Consider the following 15,033-nt stretch of genomic DNA (forward strand, 5'->3'; position numbering starts at 1 on the left):
GTGACGATCTGAGAATTATTTGCTTGGTGAGTAGACATCCGGGGTTTCCCCTGGTTTTATAAGTGTTACGGTGGTATTAGCAGCTAGCAGGGGTGGGAGAGAATGTGCTGGAGCTCAGTGAACTGAACCAAGCTCACGAAGCAGTGCACTGCGCATCTTGTTTTCTAATTGTTTTATTTTTTGTGATGCTGCTACGGCCGATATGATCAGCGTTCTGTATTCTAGCAATGCTTTTGTAAGGAGAAACTTTCAGTTAGAAGCTTGATTACTAAAATATTCAACAATTGCAGTCCTCTAATCTCAATACATCAACATGTCTACACAGCTTGTAGTTAATAAACTCAAGAAAACAATGAAAACATGTAGAAAACCTAATCAGGTGTCTCAAAGGACTCATGCTGAGTAGCAGGAAGCTTGTCATGATATGCTACACAGGGCCAAGTTCTCCATCTCTTATAGAGAAGTTAAAACAAGCCACACCTATAAAGTAAAAATAACCTGAAATCATTCATTAAAAGGTGCAAATTCACATTTTAAAAAAACTAAGTACAAAAACTGCTAAACCCAGTATAGAGTCCTTCATACAGATCTCTGCCATTTGTGAAGAAAGAAAAACAAGGTTGAGTTTAGTTTAATATAAGGCATTTACCAATAAATAGATATTATTTACAAGAGGAAATCCAGAATCCAAAATAGCTCCTGAGTTATGAATCAACAAGCACTGGCAGCCGGACTATCTGTCACTACAACAACAGCTTGGATAACAACACAAGCAAACAGTTACTATGTTCTCTGACAAGAACAAAAATGACATCTCTAAAGTACCAGACTTAAACAACTTTTTATTTGACACCTATTAAACAAAGGAATGAAAACATCTGTAGTTTGCCAGAGCAGCACTGTTATCACTTAGCAAGCGTGATAGGGTGGAATCGGCCAAAACAGACAAACTTCACAATGAAAAGCTGCCAAGTACAAACAATTAATTTATATCCATGGGGGCCATCTACTGCTTTGATGATTAGTGTGTTTCATTAGGCTTGTGTATTTCCAAAGCCCTCTAATCAAGAGGAGCATATGGCAATGTTCACTGGACTGCACTGTCCTTTATTCATCCCTCAATCTTTTACACCCTCAACTGTCAACAACCTAATCTGAACTGCGATGCTATCTCTCCAAAATTTACCCTTTGCGCAGCATCACACATGCGTTAGAGCTGTACAAAGTGAATAATGTAAAGTTGGTTCTAAAATTACTAATTTATTTTAGCAATCATGTCATTTCACAGTTTTTCCATGTTACAGATAAACTTCTTAGAATGTGACAACAGAGGCAGTGAGGAGTTAGAAGGGACAGGGGGCTTGGGAGGGAGGCTGAATGTGAGACAAATGAGCATGGCGTATGGGGGGAAAGAGGCTGTACATTTAGAGTAATCTATATTCACGTATAGATTCATGTATAGATTCACTGGACAGTGAGTCATTTCTGAGGAGAGTGTATGAAAAAACAAAAAGATAAACACTAAAGAAGTGAAAACTAAGTAAGACCTGAAAATTCAGATTTCAAAAAAGAAAAGTGTAACATTAAATGAAGACTGGGGTAAAAGACCTAGCATTCTCTGAGGGATTGCATATTGCCCTCCACTTTTGTACAACTGTTTAAACTACAATCATCTTTGTTGGAGAAACGATAGAATTCAGTTTGTTAGCTGGATTGGCCATCTTAAATCAATTTAACAGACAAAGCTGTTTTACGACCAATTACTGCCTTTGGTGAGTTTTATTAAAAGTCAGTCCAGTGGTTTAGGAGATCATTCGCTAACAAAAATGATTTCAACCTCTAATGCCAAAGTTTTAAGCCAACATGTCACTCTTGTTGGTGCTTGAAGTATTTGATGCTACTATAGGACACCAAATTTTAGCTCACTAACCGTAACATTGACTAAGTTATAGATAATTTGTGTTTGAGGATTCTATCAAGGCTGTGGCAGACATATTGAATGGGGCTGACCTCTGAATGATGGAAGCCAGATATTTCAAGCCTTCATTTGTAGTGATGGGTACCAAATTCGGTACTTTTTAAGGTACCGACTGAATTCCATAGTACCGACCGAGCACCGATTCACGTCGTTTCAAACGGTGCCTCGTTTCGGTACCCGTCCTTCATAACGAGAACTTGCCAAGACAGCTGCGCATGCGCAAGAGCGTTATGTCGTCGGTCCCTGCGAGCGAGTTGTAAACAGAGCAGCATGGTAGAAAGAACGCACGCTAAAGCTTGGGTCCACTTCATTAAATGTGATGGGTAACTGGGTTATGATGAAACCAGCGACAGACAACGATCTAAGTGAGACATCCTCATCTTAATCTGCTCCGGTAGGTAAATAAAATGTTTAAGATAACGTTAGCTTGATATGTTAGCTTCCGTTTCACTAATGGTGCGTTCGCTTTCTCCTCGGAACTCCGAATTTCCGACTAGAACATGAACGCACTCTAAAGTTTGGCTTCACTTTACTAAATGCGACGGGTGATTGGGTGAAGATGAAACCAGTGACAACGATCTAAGTGTGAGGCATCATCGTTTTAATCTGCTCCAGCAGCTAAATAAACTGTTAAAGATAACGTTAGCTTGATATGTTAGCTTCCATTGCCACCGTTGTTATCAGCTAATGGTGCGTTCGCTTTCTCCTCGGAAATTCTAACTTACGAGTAGGAAAAATCAAATGAAAAAAGATGGCAAAAGGAATGAAGATACGCAGTAAATTTAGTTCACAGTAAAGATGTTTGCTTCAGTTTAATTATCAGCTTATAAAACTACAAGGACGATGTTAAAATACAAACAGTTGAATGTTATTTATCGTGATATGTATCAAATATTGTTATATATTGAGAAAAACATATATTTAATTATAAAAGAGAATTAAAATAATAAACGCTCAAAAGTATTGAAAATTGGTACCGTTAAGTACCGGTATCGATTCCTAGGTACCGGGAATTAGTACCGGATCGATTCAAATGTCAAAGGTACCCATCCCTATTCATTTGTTATAACTGTGATGATTATGGCTTACAGTGTATGAAACCCCACATTCAAAATCTCAGACAACTAGAATAACCTTCTTCTCCAGCACTTCCCTAAGAATCTCAATGGGGACTGGACTCAATCCATACCATACAATCAATTCAATTTCAAATCAATTTCCATCTGGGATTAATAAAGTATTTTTGAATTGAATTGAATTGAATACCATACCAGTTTATTTGTATAGCACGTTTACACACAGCAGGAGAGCTGACCTAAAGTGCTTCCCATAAAATACATTGCAACACAATAAATTAAAAACTGATAAATTAAACAATAAGATCAACAGATAAATATAACCACAAACATGGTCATAAAATCGTAGGCCAAAGGGCCAAAGGTCAAATCATAACAATGCCTTTTTAAATGAGATTTGAAAGAGGCAAGTGATGGAGCCTGTCTAACCAACTGTGGAAGTGCATTCCAAAGAGTAGGGGCCGCACACATAAATGCGAGTTTCCCCGTGCTTTATAACTAATCCGGGGCAGGAGAGCAATCGAAGATCAGTGGACCTTGGTGCTCGCCCAGGAACATAAGGGGCAAGCAGTTCAGAAAGATACATTGGTGCCAGGCCATTGAGGAATTTAAATGTGAAAATCAAAACCTTAAAACAAACTAAAAGCAATGGGAAGCCAGTGAAGCTGTGCAAGGACAGGAGTAATATGACTACAGTGGCTGGTGCTTGTCAGAAACCTGGTAGCAGCATTCTGGACAAACTGAAGGCGATTCAGAGCCAAGACAGGGGTGTCGATTAGGAAAGTGTTGATATAGTCAAGGTGGGAGGTTATATACGAATGAATCACTGATTCTAAGTGCCTCCTCTGTGTGAAAATGATGTCTCACGCTCCCTGAACCACTCTTTCACTATTTGAGCCTGTTGAATCTTGATATTGTCATCTTGGAATATGCCCGTGTCATCCGCGAAGATGGAATAACCTGGTCTGAACCTAGACCTGACCAACTGCAGCAACCCCAGACCATAGTACTGCCCTCACATGCTTGAACAGTAGGCGCTAGGCATGATGGGTGCATCACTTCTGCCTCTCTTATTACCCTGATGCACCCATCACTCTCAAAGAAGGCCCATTAAGACTCAACAGACCAGTTTTTAACAATGCGTTGTGCAGTTCTTAACCCAGTTTTAGTCTTTTCTGCAATCTCCTTTGATGTTTTCTCTGCTTGATGCAGGCCAGCGATCTGACCCTTCTCAACCAGGCTAACATATTTTACACGACCACCAGATGTGTCTTTCCATGTGTTTGTTTAAGAAAAGAGGAGCAATTCATTGCACTAGTTGGTGTTAAATAACTTGTTGACAGCTGAAAGATAATCATCCATGCAGTAATTATCCAATAGGAGGCTCCTAACTATTTGCTTAGTTGAATCCAGGTGGCAACTTATTTCTTGGTCAGGCAGTGTGTATTCAAGTTTTTGATGGCAGGTAATAACTATGATCCAACAGATTAACAATTAACTACTCACAGGAATATTTACCAGTGTAGTACGAAGTATAAGAATTAACTGACACGATCTAAATTATTTGGCTTTCATGCTTCATTCAAGATGACTTATTCAAATGCATATAATTTAAAAAGAAATGGAAAACAAAATAAAACTAAAGCCGCTGTCTTTACCATCCTCACTGTTTGCTGTTAAAACCTGAGTCATGTGCTCTTTCACCATAGTGCAAATGACAGAGGGACAAATGTTGCCATGAGCTCCAAAACATACAAGTATTCCAACTGACTGGCATTTGTAGAGGGCTAAGTACACTTGCCCACATGCTCATCAGTATAATGCAGCTCTTCTACAGAGTATCTTAATTTAATCTACACCTGCATGCATCCATGCACAAATCTAAACCTCAGGCAGACCCCCCTTCACTGTATCTTAATTTGATCTACACTCAGCTTGAACCTTTTTCTGTTTATGTGCACAGTATAAGCATACACACAACAAGATAAATGTGCTCAGAGCCTAAACAGTATCTAGCAGACTGTGGTAAACATTCGTTACTACTTTTACCTACCGCATCAGACGTTCCATAATTAAATAATCTAAACAAGTACCATGGAAGAAATATTTCCTGATGACTGATCACTGTAGCACAGCACAGGCCTCTTTTTTGTTTTGTCTTTTTACTCACAACAATTATTATTCTGCACCAATGCCCTTTTAGTTCATCAGTGCAGCTTGTGGAAGTCTAAATGACGATAGTGTGCACATTATCAGAGAATGCCGTCAGGATTTACAGATATCTTGCTGTCCTCCATCCTATTTCTCTACTTATGTCTAATTATTGTGGAGTGTTTTTATACACTGACAGCACTATAATAAATGTAAAGTATAGTTTTATATATAAGTTTTTATGTACAGGTAAAATTTGCAATCTAAAATTTTTTTGATCTTTTGTTTTATTCTACGATGAAAAATTATCTGAAAAGCTGAAAGATACATGAAATTGTTGCATAAAATGAACAGAGTGCTCTGTGCATGTACATGTTTAACACTGAGCAAGAATGGACCTTAAAGCAGCAAGATTATGTAAGAAAGAAAGAAAAGAAAACAATCTTTTATATAGCGCCTCTCAAGATAAAAATCCTGAGGCACATCACAAAAAATAAAATATAAAAAGATTTCAAAAAATGAATAAAAGTATGTTTAAAATGAAAAAAAAAAGATTAAAAAGAGTAAGAAAGGCAAAGAGAAAACTAATAAGAGAGGGAAATCAGTGGCTCCCGGGAAAAGCGGAATAGGTAGAAAGAGCAGAATAAGGAGAGGGTGATGATGAAGGTCACACCAAAGCCATGATGTAGGTGTGTTTGAAGGACTTGGAAGCTGAGCACAGGCATTCTGAACCACCTGTAGACGGTTCAGGGAGGATTTGCTCGGACAGGTGAAAAGTGAGTTGCAGTAGTCTAAGCGTGAGGAGATGTCAGTCACAAGCATGCATATATTTGCAGGAGTCTGAGACTAAGTGGCATTTTATTTACAAAGCTGCAAGACATGTAACAGCTACAACTGCCTTCATAGACATAAAAAAAATTTGCTTCTACTCAAAAACAGATAGAAGTACAGAAAAGCCCACAGACTGTGGTGAAAAGTGTGTCAAAGACTGGCAAAGAATTTATCTTGGACCAGCTTTTTAACAGTGGAAGGATCAGTTTTACGCCATACACATTGGGAAAAAAAGACAGAGCTTTAGAGTAGGGATGTTCCAATCACGTTTTTTGCTCCAAATCCAATTCCACGTCATTTGATTTTGAGAATCTGTCTATAAAGATTTGTGAAATACTTTTCAGGAAAACATTAAAATAAGAATAAAAAAAAAGAAATAACACTCAAGTTGACTTTTAACTTTCACTTTCACTTGTTTAGAAAGTGCATTGATTAAAAAACATGTTAATATTATGAACATGCTTAAAATTGTTTACTCCCTCAATATGCAGCTGTATTTAGCGATGTGTGTTCCCGTGATGGAGCAGGCATGTAGCGCCTCGGCAGGCAGGCTAACCTTTCCCAGCACAACACCTGTTGCTACAGCGAGCAGCCAGGGTCCTGTAAGAGACTTAGAAACCCCGGCATTTTGCAGTCTACTGGCAATTTCTCTTTGTTTATTAGCGTATCTTTCTCTGTCAACTGGCGCCACATTTTTGTCTGACTTTGCTGTGAAGAGCGACTATTAGTGGCAAACTGGGAATTAATGAAGACAGGTGATTCACTTTGTTGATGCCTGAAGGGAAACGCTTAATGTGAAAGTAGTCTGTTTTGAAGGCAGCAAATCATGGAGCTGTGGCCTTTCCAGCATGTTGAATGCCCAGTACGAACAAATTACAAGTGGCTATTGAGCTGCCTTCACTGCTCGGTTTAAAATTCTACCAAGCTAAAGACATGTTAGCTCTCCTGCGGAGACACGTTTATTCTGCGTTAGCCTGCTTGCTAACAGCTGCACCTTGGTGTCTGAATCCCCGCCTGCTGTATATTGAATGACGTTACTTTGTTCTTTTTGTTCAAGAAAAAAAATTATCATATAGAGAATTTTTTTTAAATTAATATTAAGACACTGTTATTCCATTTGACAATCTCTAGCTCAGGATGAATTTAAAAAGTCATGTTGTTTAAAAAGGTTAAACCCAATCTTTCCTACCAATCCCAATCTTTTCAAAATAACCTGATCGAGCCTGATTTCCAGTCACGTGATCAGATTGGATCATCCCTACGTTAGAGCATGTCTTTGACTTTGTCTTTGGTTAAGGCTGGGAACTTGGTACCAGTAAAGAGCAGAGTAGTAACTTGCCACCACGTTTCCATTTGAGCATGGGTGGGGTGGGGTGGGGTGGGGTGGGGGGGTTGGACCAGTGGTGCATCCAATTAAGTTTCAAATTAAAGCTGTGTCGATTTATTTTTTGTCAGCTTTTATTTTATTATTAATGACGGTGATATCTGTTTACAGGGCATGATAGTTCATGTTATTTTTGCAGGTGTATTTTATAAATGTATTATGCCCAATTTCTAAACATTAGGTGCTTTTGTGGGATTAGATTTCCTGAGACGTTCAGCACTCAAACTGCAGTCAGAGTGAATGGCAGTCCACACAAAAGCCGGACTGAAACCAGGCTGACCCTGTACTGCATTATGTGTGAAACAAGCTTTAGACTCTGAGCAGGAACTAGAAAGAAAAAAGGTAGAAAAAAAGGTAAAGAAGGATGGATGGATGGGTGGGGGATAAATGAATGGACAGTCTGTCTGTTGGCCGTTTGTAAAGGTTGTATTATATTTAAGCTCCCTGTTTTTCTGTGATATTTATTATTAAGTAGTTATGTTCGCCTGAATTAAAAATGTTATAATATTCTTTTGACATCAAAGAAGTAGCCTGATAAAATCTCTTCAACAGGGATTTAGAGAGCTCTTAATCTGCTCTGTGTTGTAGCAGAGAAAATATCAGTATTGGTCGATCGGATTCATTTAATTATGGAAAGGCATAATCATGGTCAAAGTTAAAATGTGATTAATGGCACAGCCTCTGGCAGATATAATACCAATTTAATTGGGGGGTTCATCCTTCTTTATGAGAAAAATGTTTAGGACGAGTCTGGGGTCACGTTTTCTGTGGCAGAAAATAACTTCCTGTATTCGGAACTTGTTTGTTACATAGAAAAATTATTAAAAGCATTAAATACATAATGGAAAGCATAACATTCCTATTAGCTTGAAAATTTACATTCTTATATAAATAAACTGTGGTCGGTGCTCCATATTTATTTGTCATCTTGGAATACTGTATTGCTGGGTTTCACTCACATGACTCAACAGTCGCACAAAACTCAAATGGGTGACAGGAAGTGTTTTGCTCCACAAGAAATCAACAAGATGATGGATGAAAGAGATTTTTCTAAGGCTTTAAATGACCTGGCACTGACGTGATATCGCAAAAAAAAGGCATCTTCCTTTACGTTATGACCCATACAGTGTAAAGGCTGCACTCCCTGGTCCCACAAGAGGCCAACAATTTGAACCTTTGACCTGCACCACTGAAAAAGGATGTGCCTTTCGAGTGGACTGAGCAGCAACAGGCCATGGATGACTTGAAGGCCACGTTATGCTCAGCTCCATGCCTGGCACTTCCTGATTGTGACAAAGAGCTCCACCTTTAGGTCAGGTTCTCATCCAACTGCTTGAGTGCCGGTCTCTATCAAGTATATGACTGCGACAGGCGCGTCATAGCCTATGCTAGTAAGATCTTGTCCGGTCCTGAGTTAAAATACTCTTGACTGTAAAAAGGCTTTGCTTTCCACCATGTGGGCAATTAAACACTTTTCCAGCTACATCGGTGGACAGAAAATCATCATTGAAACTCAACATCAGCCAGTGACCTTCTTTAACCCTCTGGGGTCCAGGGTGTAAATTGCAGTTTTTGACTAATTTAGAGTTTTCCTTTGTATTTCCAAAATAAAAACCATAACCACTGCCTTATATGGTATCAATCTTTTCAGCACAACCTGGACTTTATGAATTTATACTTATTTTTTATATTTGGACATAAAGGGGTTGCATATTAGACCGTAAATCACTCAAAAACATAAAATCCGAATTGGAAAAAAGTTGTTTATTTTACTGTGAAACCAACAAACATTTATGAAGAATGTTTTTTATAATTTAGAATGGTAATCTAGACTGTACATTTATAACAAATATGAATAAATATAGCAAATGTTTCAAAAATGATAAGCCCTCTGGGGTCCAGGGTGTAAATCACCGTTTTTGACTCATTTTGGTTTTTCTTTTGTATTTTCTAATAAAAACAATAAATATTGCCTTATGGGTATCCTTTTTTCAGGACAACCTGGACTATCTGAATTTATACTTACTTTATTAATTTGGCAATAATGTACATGCATTTTGGAGTGGGGAGTGGCTCTGTCTCACGCCGCGGAGATCGAGATCTGATAGCTGCGCGGCGGTGCTCACTCCTCTTGTTGGATCTCTGAGGAGCTGGATCTCTGCCTTCATGCTCTACCTCATCATGACCCAACTCTTCTATGAGAAAGGATGGATCTGCCACATCGTCATCAACATCCTCGCTATTTTCCTCAGACTCCGACTGTGAGTCTCAGTCCACTTCCTCTGCTTCCAGTTCAAAAAACAGCCGTACTATCTGAACTGCCTGGTGGACATTTATCCTTCTCATCATCCTTTATATAAGCCTAATAAAAGCCTACTAAACTGCAGAGACAATATATCTGTCCGGATCGCTCCAAAATATGAAGTTTACCGTCAACATCTGTCTAATTGTTTTTTGTTACTCCGTTTGCGCCACTCCTTTCCCCGCGAAGCGGCTCCTTTTTGCGCACATCTCGTTACTCGTGCAGCCTTCCTCTCTCTCTCAGCTACATAATGATACTTTTTATCAATTGAATATGTGAGACTTCCACCAACAGCAAAAGGATCTCATGTTTTTGTGGGGGTGTTTTTATGTTCACAAGCACATTCCCTCTCACGGATTAATAAACTGCTGTTTTGACAAGTTATCAGATTGTCTAAAAATAGGTCGTTTTTTTAGTTTAGTATAACTCTGCGTTTACGTTGCCTATTAACAAAATAAAAAAAACTGGGGTGTAGTTTATAATCTCCTTTTTAAAGCTGAATTGAAACAGAAACTCAGGGAGGCGGAGTCTTGCTGCTACAGCGTCCCAAATCAGACCTGTTCAAAAGACGCGGATACGCGTCCATGGACCCCAGAGGGTTAACAGGCAACGCATCAGAGATGGTGTGGTGACGCATTGAGTCATGGCTGTTTGCTCTTCAAAGCTTCAACATTGAGGTACACTACGCTCAAAACCTCTGTAGTCCTTTTGGCATGGGCCTGGCTGCGTGCCAACATTGTTCGGACGACGCTGCCGCATCAGTCCTACCAGCTAACCCTCTCCAGACTCTGCTGAACCCAACCACCACCACTTCGACCAAGCTCTCTGTGTGGATGGATTTGCCAACTGTGTACGTTGATGGCAGTTCCTTTCGACATGGTGCTGAACCTAGTTCAAGAGTGGGTGTCATTTGGTTATACACTAACCAGAAAGACTCGGTGTTACCAGTTGGGTCCTAAAGCTTGGTTTATGATTGACGCATTCACTTTCCGCGCAGTGATGCGGCTCGCGGATGGAACGCGCTTCACAACTCGCAGCGTTTATGGTTTGTGCGGCTCGTCTCTGCGGTGAGCCAATATTCTCCCAAACTGAACGGGGCAGCATGGAGCTCTATGGCATGCATCCAACACTACACCATAGTAGAAGTAGAAACTACTGTTTACAACATGACATTTCAGCATTTTTAACAGCGTCCTCGTCTTTTCTGACAGTGCGAGCTATTTCTCTCCAAGAATTATTAACAACATGTTGATCACGGTGATCTCTGAGAGCTGAATCATACAAATGTCGGTATTTACAAACCTCTGCCATACTAGTTCTTGCCGGTCCGCCATGTTTTTCCGCGTCCGTCCGTCCGCGTGGTTAGAAAATTTCCGAGGTGGCGTTGCGGAAATTCTGGGCCGTGCAGAGGCGCGGTGGAGAGGCGTGGTTGTTAAAATGATGCAAAATGACGCAACTTTTCCGCGCGGCGCCGTGCGGACCTCGCGGACGCGTCAAGCATAAACCAACCTTAAGACCTCACAGTTTGCAGAAGTGGCTGGGATCTTGATAGTGCTACAAAGTGCTACTGACTGTGGTGTCCGCAAGCTGGTGATCTGCACCGACTCAGACTACGCGTGTCTCAGTTTCACTTGTCATCTACTGTCTTGGAAAAGTAACAGTTCTTAACCTCTAACTGGAAGCCCGTTAAACATCAAGACCTTTTCATGGCTTGTGATGGCCTAGCGACTTCACATGACATGCAGATCTATTGGCGTAAAGTCAAAAGACATTCCCGTGCACCCAGAACTGATAAAGAAATGAACAACCTTACAGACTCTCTTGCCAAACAAGGTGCAGCTGTTGGTATCCCATGGTCCTTCAACCCCTTGTGGCTCCCTGACGATGGGTCTTCCCAGTCGGACCCACCCCGCATGTGTGTCATGACTCGAGCTCAGGCCGCAAACACGTCCACCCCTCGACCATCCAATGGATTTTTGTCTGTTCAACCTGTCTTTTCTGAGAATGACCTTTTCAGTCTTCAGTCCCAGGACCCTGCTATTAGCAGGATCATCCTGTACCTTTCTGATCCAACATCTCATCTACCTTATTCTGTCGAGCTTGACTCCAATCCGGAGCTCTGTGCTCCCTTTTGTGTTCGTGTCACACTGAGAATGGTTGAAGGGTTGCTAATGCAGGTCTCCAAGCCTCCATCGTCGCCTATTCTTGTGGTGTCGCAGTCCCTAAGGGGGGGTATGATCACGCAAGCTCATGACTCTCCTTCCGCTGGAGACAAAGGTGTCAAGGCCACGTTCGGTGCCCTGAGCCAGGTTGCTTACTGGCCGTGGATGTTTCGAGAAATCTCAGACTACGTCCAGAGCGGTTTGGTTTGCTGTCAATTTTAACCATCAAACCCCATCCACAGAGCTCCTCTACAAAGCAGGGAAATGTCCACACCATGGTCAGACCTGCAATTTCATTGGGTGGGGCCCCTGACCAAGTCCAGCAGAGGTAACAAATACTTCTTGATCGTAACATGTGCATTCACCAAATGGGTTGAATATTTACCAGCTCCTAATGACATAGCACAAACAACTGCCGTCCTATTGATGAATCACAGTTTCCCTATTCGGTCTCCCCGCACGTGTTAACTTGGATAGGGGAACTCCCTTTACCCCTGAAGTGATGGAACACCTTTGGCAGATGTTGGGGGTAAAGGCCAATTTCCACATTGGTTACTGGCCCCAGTCTTCTGGCCAAGTTGAAAGAATGAACTGGACAGTTGTCAGCATGTTAAAGAAATATGTGTCTTCTAATCACAGAGACTGGGATGCGAAGCTGTCGTTGGTCCCGATGGCCATACGGGCCACTCCTCATGGCCACATACAGGCATCTCCCCATTTGAAATGATGACGGGTAGACAGATAACCCTGACGCATCAGTCAGTTCAGTCCAATGCTGCTCCGGCTGACACTAACGAGCAGTATTTACAAGACTTGACTAACCATCTGCCTGCAGCTTTTTCTTTTGCACAGACAAATCTGGAGAAATCAGCTGAGGGCAGGAAGGCTTACTATGATCAAAAGGCCTCACATTCTGAACTCAAAGTAGGTGATAAGGCCTGGTTCTACATCTTTGCTCCTAAGTCTGGTCAGACAAAAGTCACCCCTGGTAAACTGGCTAAGAAACTTTTGCCAAAGTGATCAGGTCCATACCAGATCACTGAAAAACTCTCTCCGGTCATGTATAAGATCAAGATCACCAAAAGTAACAAAGATCCCATGTGCAAGTGGGTCCACAGGAACCAATCAAACCTCACACGGGTTCCACAAACTTGGATGATAACACCACCCATAAATCTGATAACCCAATTTGAATCGCAGCATGAATTTTCCATCAGCTCTCCCTCGGTTCTCTGTTTCAAGTCACACAAGTTCTGTTGAGTGTATGTGTGTGCGTGGATAGAGTTCATGTCTAAACATAACATACAGGCCTGGTTGACTTTGTTGTGGTCATGCTGTGGGTTTCTATAGAACTATGGCTGAGTCCATAACAGTTAAAAGTGAGTAAATCCACTAACTGTTATGTGAATCCAAATTTCATTTTCATTCATTTTTCAATTACTAGAGATTTAAGGATTTGTACAAATTTTACAAATGTTATGACTGATTTAAGTTCATTTTATACTTCAATTTTACAATACTAATCTATAATTCATTCTGTGGTACATTCACATATAGGTTTGATTACTAACAACACTGATTAACTTCTTGTGTTTCTTCTTCATTTTTATAATGCTCTTTTAAAGATACATTCCAATATATACATATTTGCATTATTTTGATTACCACTGATTACTTTATTACATAACTTTTATGATTTCCTTCAATTTAAAATTTTGCCAGTTATGAGCTACTGATTATTTTGCTCTTCCATTTTTGATAACATTTTTGCTCAAAAGCTTTAACTTTCCCTTACATATATTTTAGGGTTTTGTTTATTTTGTTCTTTTTTGCAACACTATTCCAGTACATGTAGTTTACTGCATCCACTCCTTTAAGCTGACCTCTTTTCACATAATCTCCATAAACATAGCACATACAGGTACATATAGTCCTAGGGTTTTTTATTTGTTCTTTTCCATCAGACGCCATCCATGTGGGTCTACAGTCAAATGCTCTGTGTGAGTGTTTTGATACTTTGCAGAGTTTCGCCAGATGTCCTTGCTTCATGAGATAACATCGCCGCCTCATCGCCTGAGTCTGCTGCCTGCTGCTCTGGGTTCTGGTTCTTCTGGAGTTTTGGACATGCTATGGTTTTCCTGCTATGGTTTGCTGGATCGCTACGGATCGCTGGGATCTGGTCTGTTTCTGCTAATGTCTCTGGTTTCCTTCTCATCGTGGTCCCTGCCTGCGGACTTCACTAAGTGGGATTACTATTTCCTGACTGGGATATCTATTGACTATTCTTCTGTGTGGGGGTTGCTTTTCCTCACTCCTGATGCTTCAGTGCCTGAGAACTAACTCTGTCTTCCTCTGTTGAGTCCTCAGGGCCTCTAAGATTGCCCAACGCCTCGTGGTCTTCTGCCATGACCACGTGACCTGGGGGGGGGGGGGGGGGGGTAACATCCAAAAGGGTCAGTTTTCACCTATATATTGATCAACATAATAACCTTTCATCTACAGAAATAAATCCACTTTCTATTTGGCCTTCCAGAACCAGAAGTAGAGTATGTGTTTGATTTAACAAGTTAATCATTGTTTACACTCATACACATTACAACAAGAAACATAATAAGGTAAAGAATTTATTATCTGAAGGAAGGCGTGGCTTTCTGAGGGATGTTGGTAAATTCTCAGAAACGTGTCAAATTCTGATTTGCCAAACTACCATAACAAAGTAGTTTAATAAAACAAGAATTACTTCCCGAGTAATTCAGTTTCCAGCTGACCCCCGATTCGGCCAAATCGGGAAAGAAGCCTCTTTTCAAACAGTCTCCTTTGACCTTAAGTCAAAACCTTTCTGCGACGCTGCAAGTGATTACAGACACAACAGATCTTTTCAGAGCTACTTCACACCTAACCTGCAGACTCCGGGTTGCATCTCATGGCCGGGGAAGCCGAACTCAGAGGAAGCTACTAATCTCTGAGTATTGTGGTTTCGACGTCGGGTGACCTCACCACTCTGATCGCAAACCTCCAGACCTCCGGGAGCAACTCATACAAGGGTATCGTAAGCCTGGATACTGGTGTCTGATGAGGTTTATATCAATGACTAACTCTCTAGTTTATAACAAACAACAAATTCTTTTACACCCAGATTTCACTATTTC

General features: G+C 40.7%; 1 protein-coding gene across 1 annotated transcript in view; it reads right to left on the reverse strand.

Moving 5' to 3' along the window:
* Positions 1–15,033, reverse strand: part of atrnl1b (attractin-like 1b) — a 120,123-nt gene that overhangs the window by 47,827 nt on the left and 57,263 nt on the right. The gene's annotated exons all lie outside the window — the stretch shown is intronic.

This window comes from Nothobranchius furzeri, chromosome 16, assembly GCF_043380555.1.
Source record: "Nothobranchius furzeri strain GRZ-AD chromosome 16, NfurGRZ-RIMD1, whole genome shotgun sequence".
In the NCBI taxonomy this organism is placed as follows: domain Eukaryota; kingdom Metazoa; phylum Chordata; class Actinopteri; order Cyprinodontiformes; family Nothobranchiidae; genus Nothobranchius; species Nothobranchius furzeri.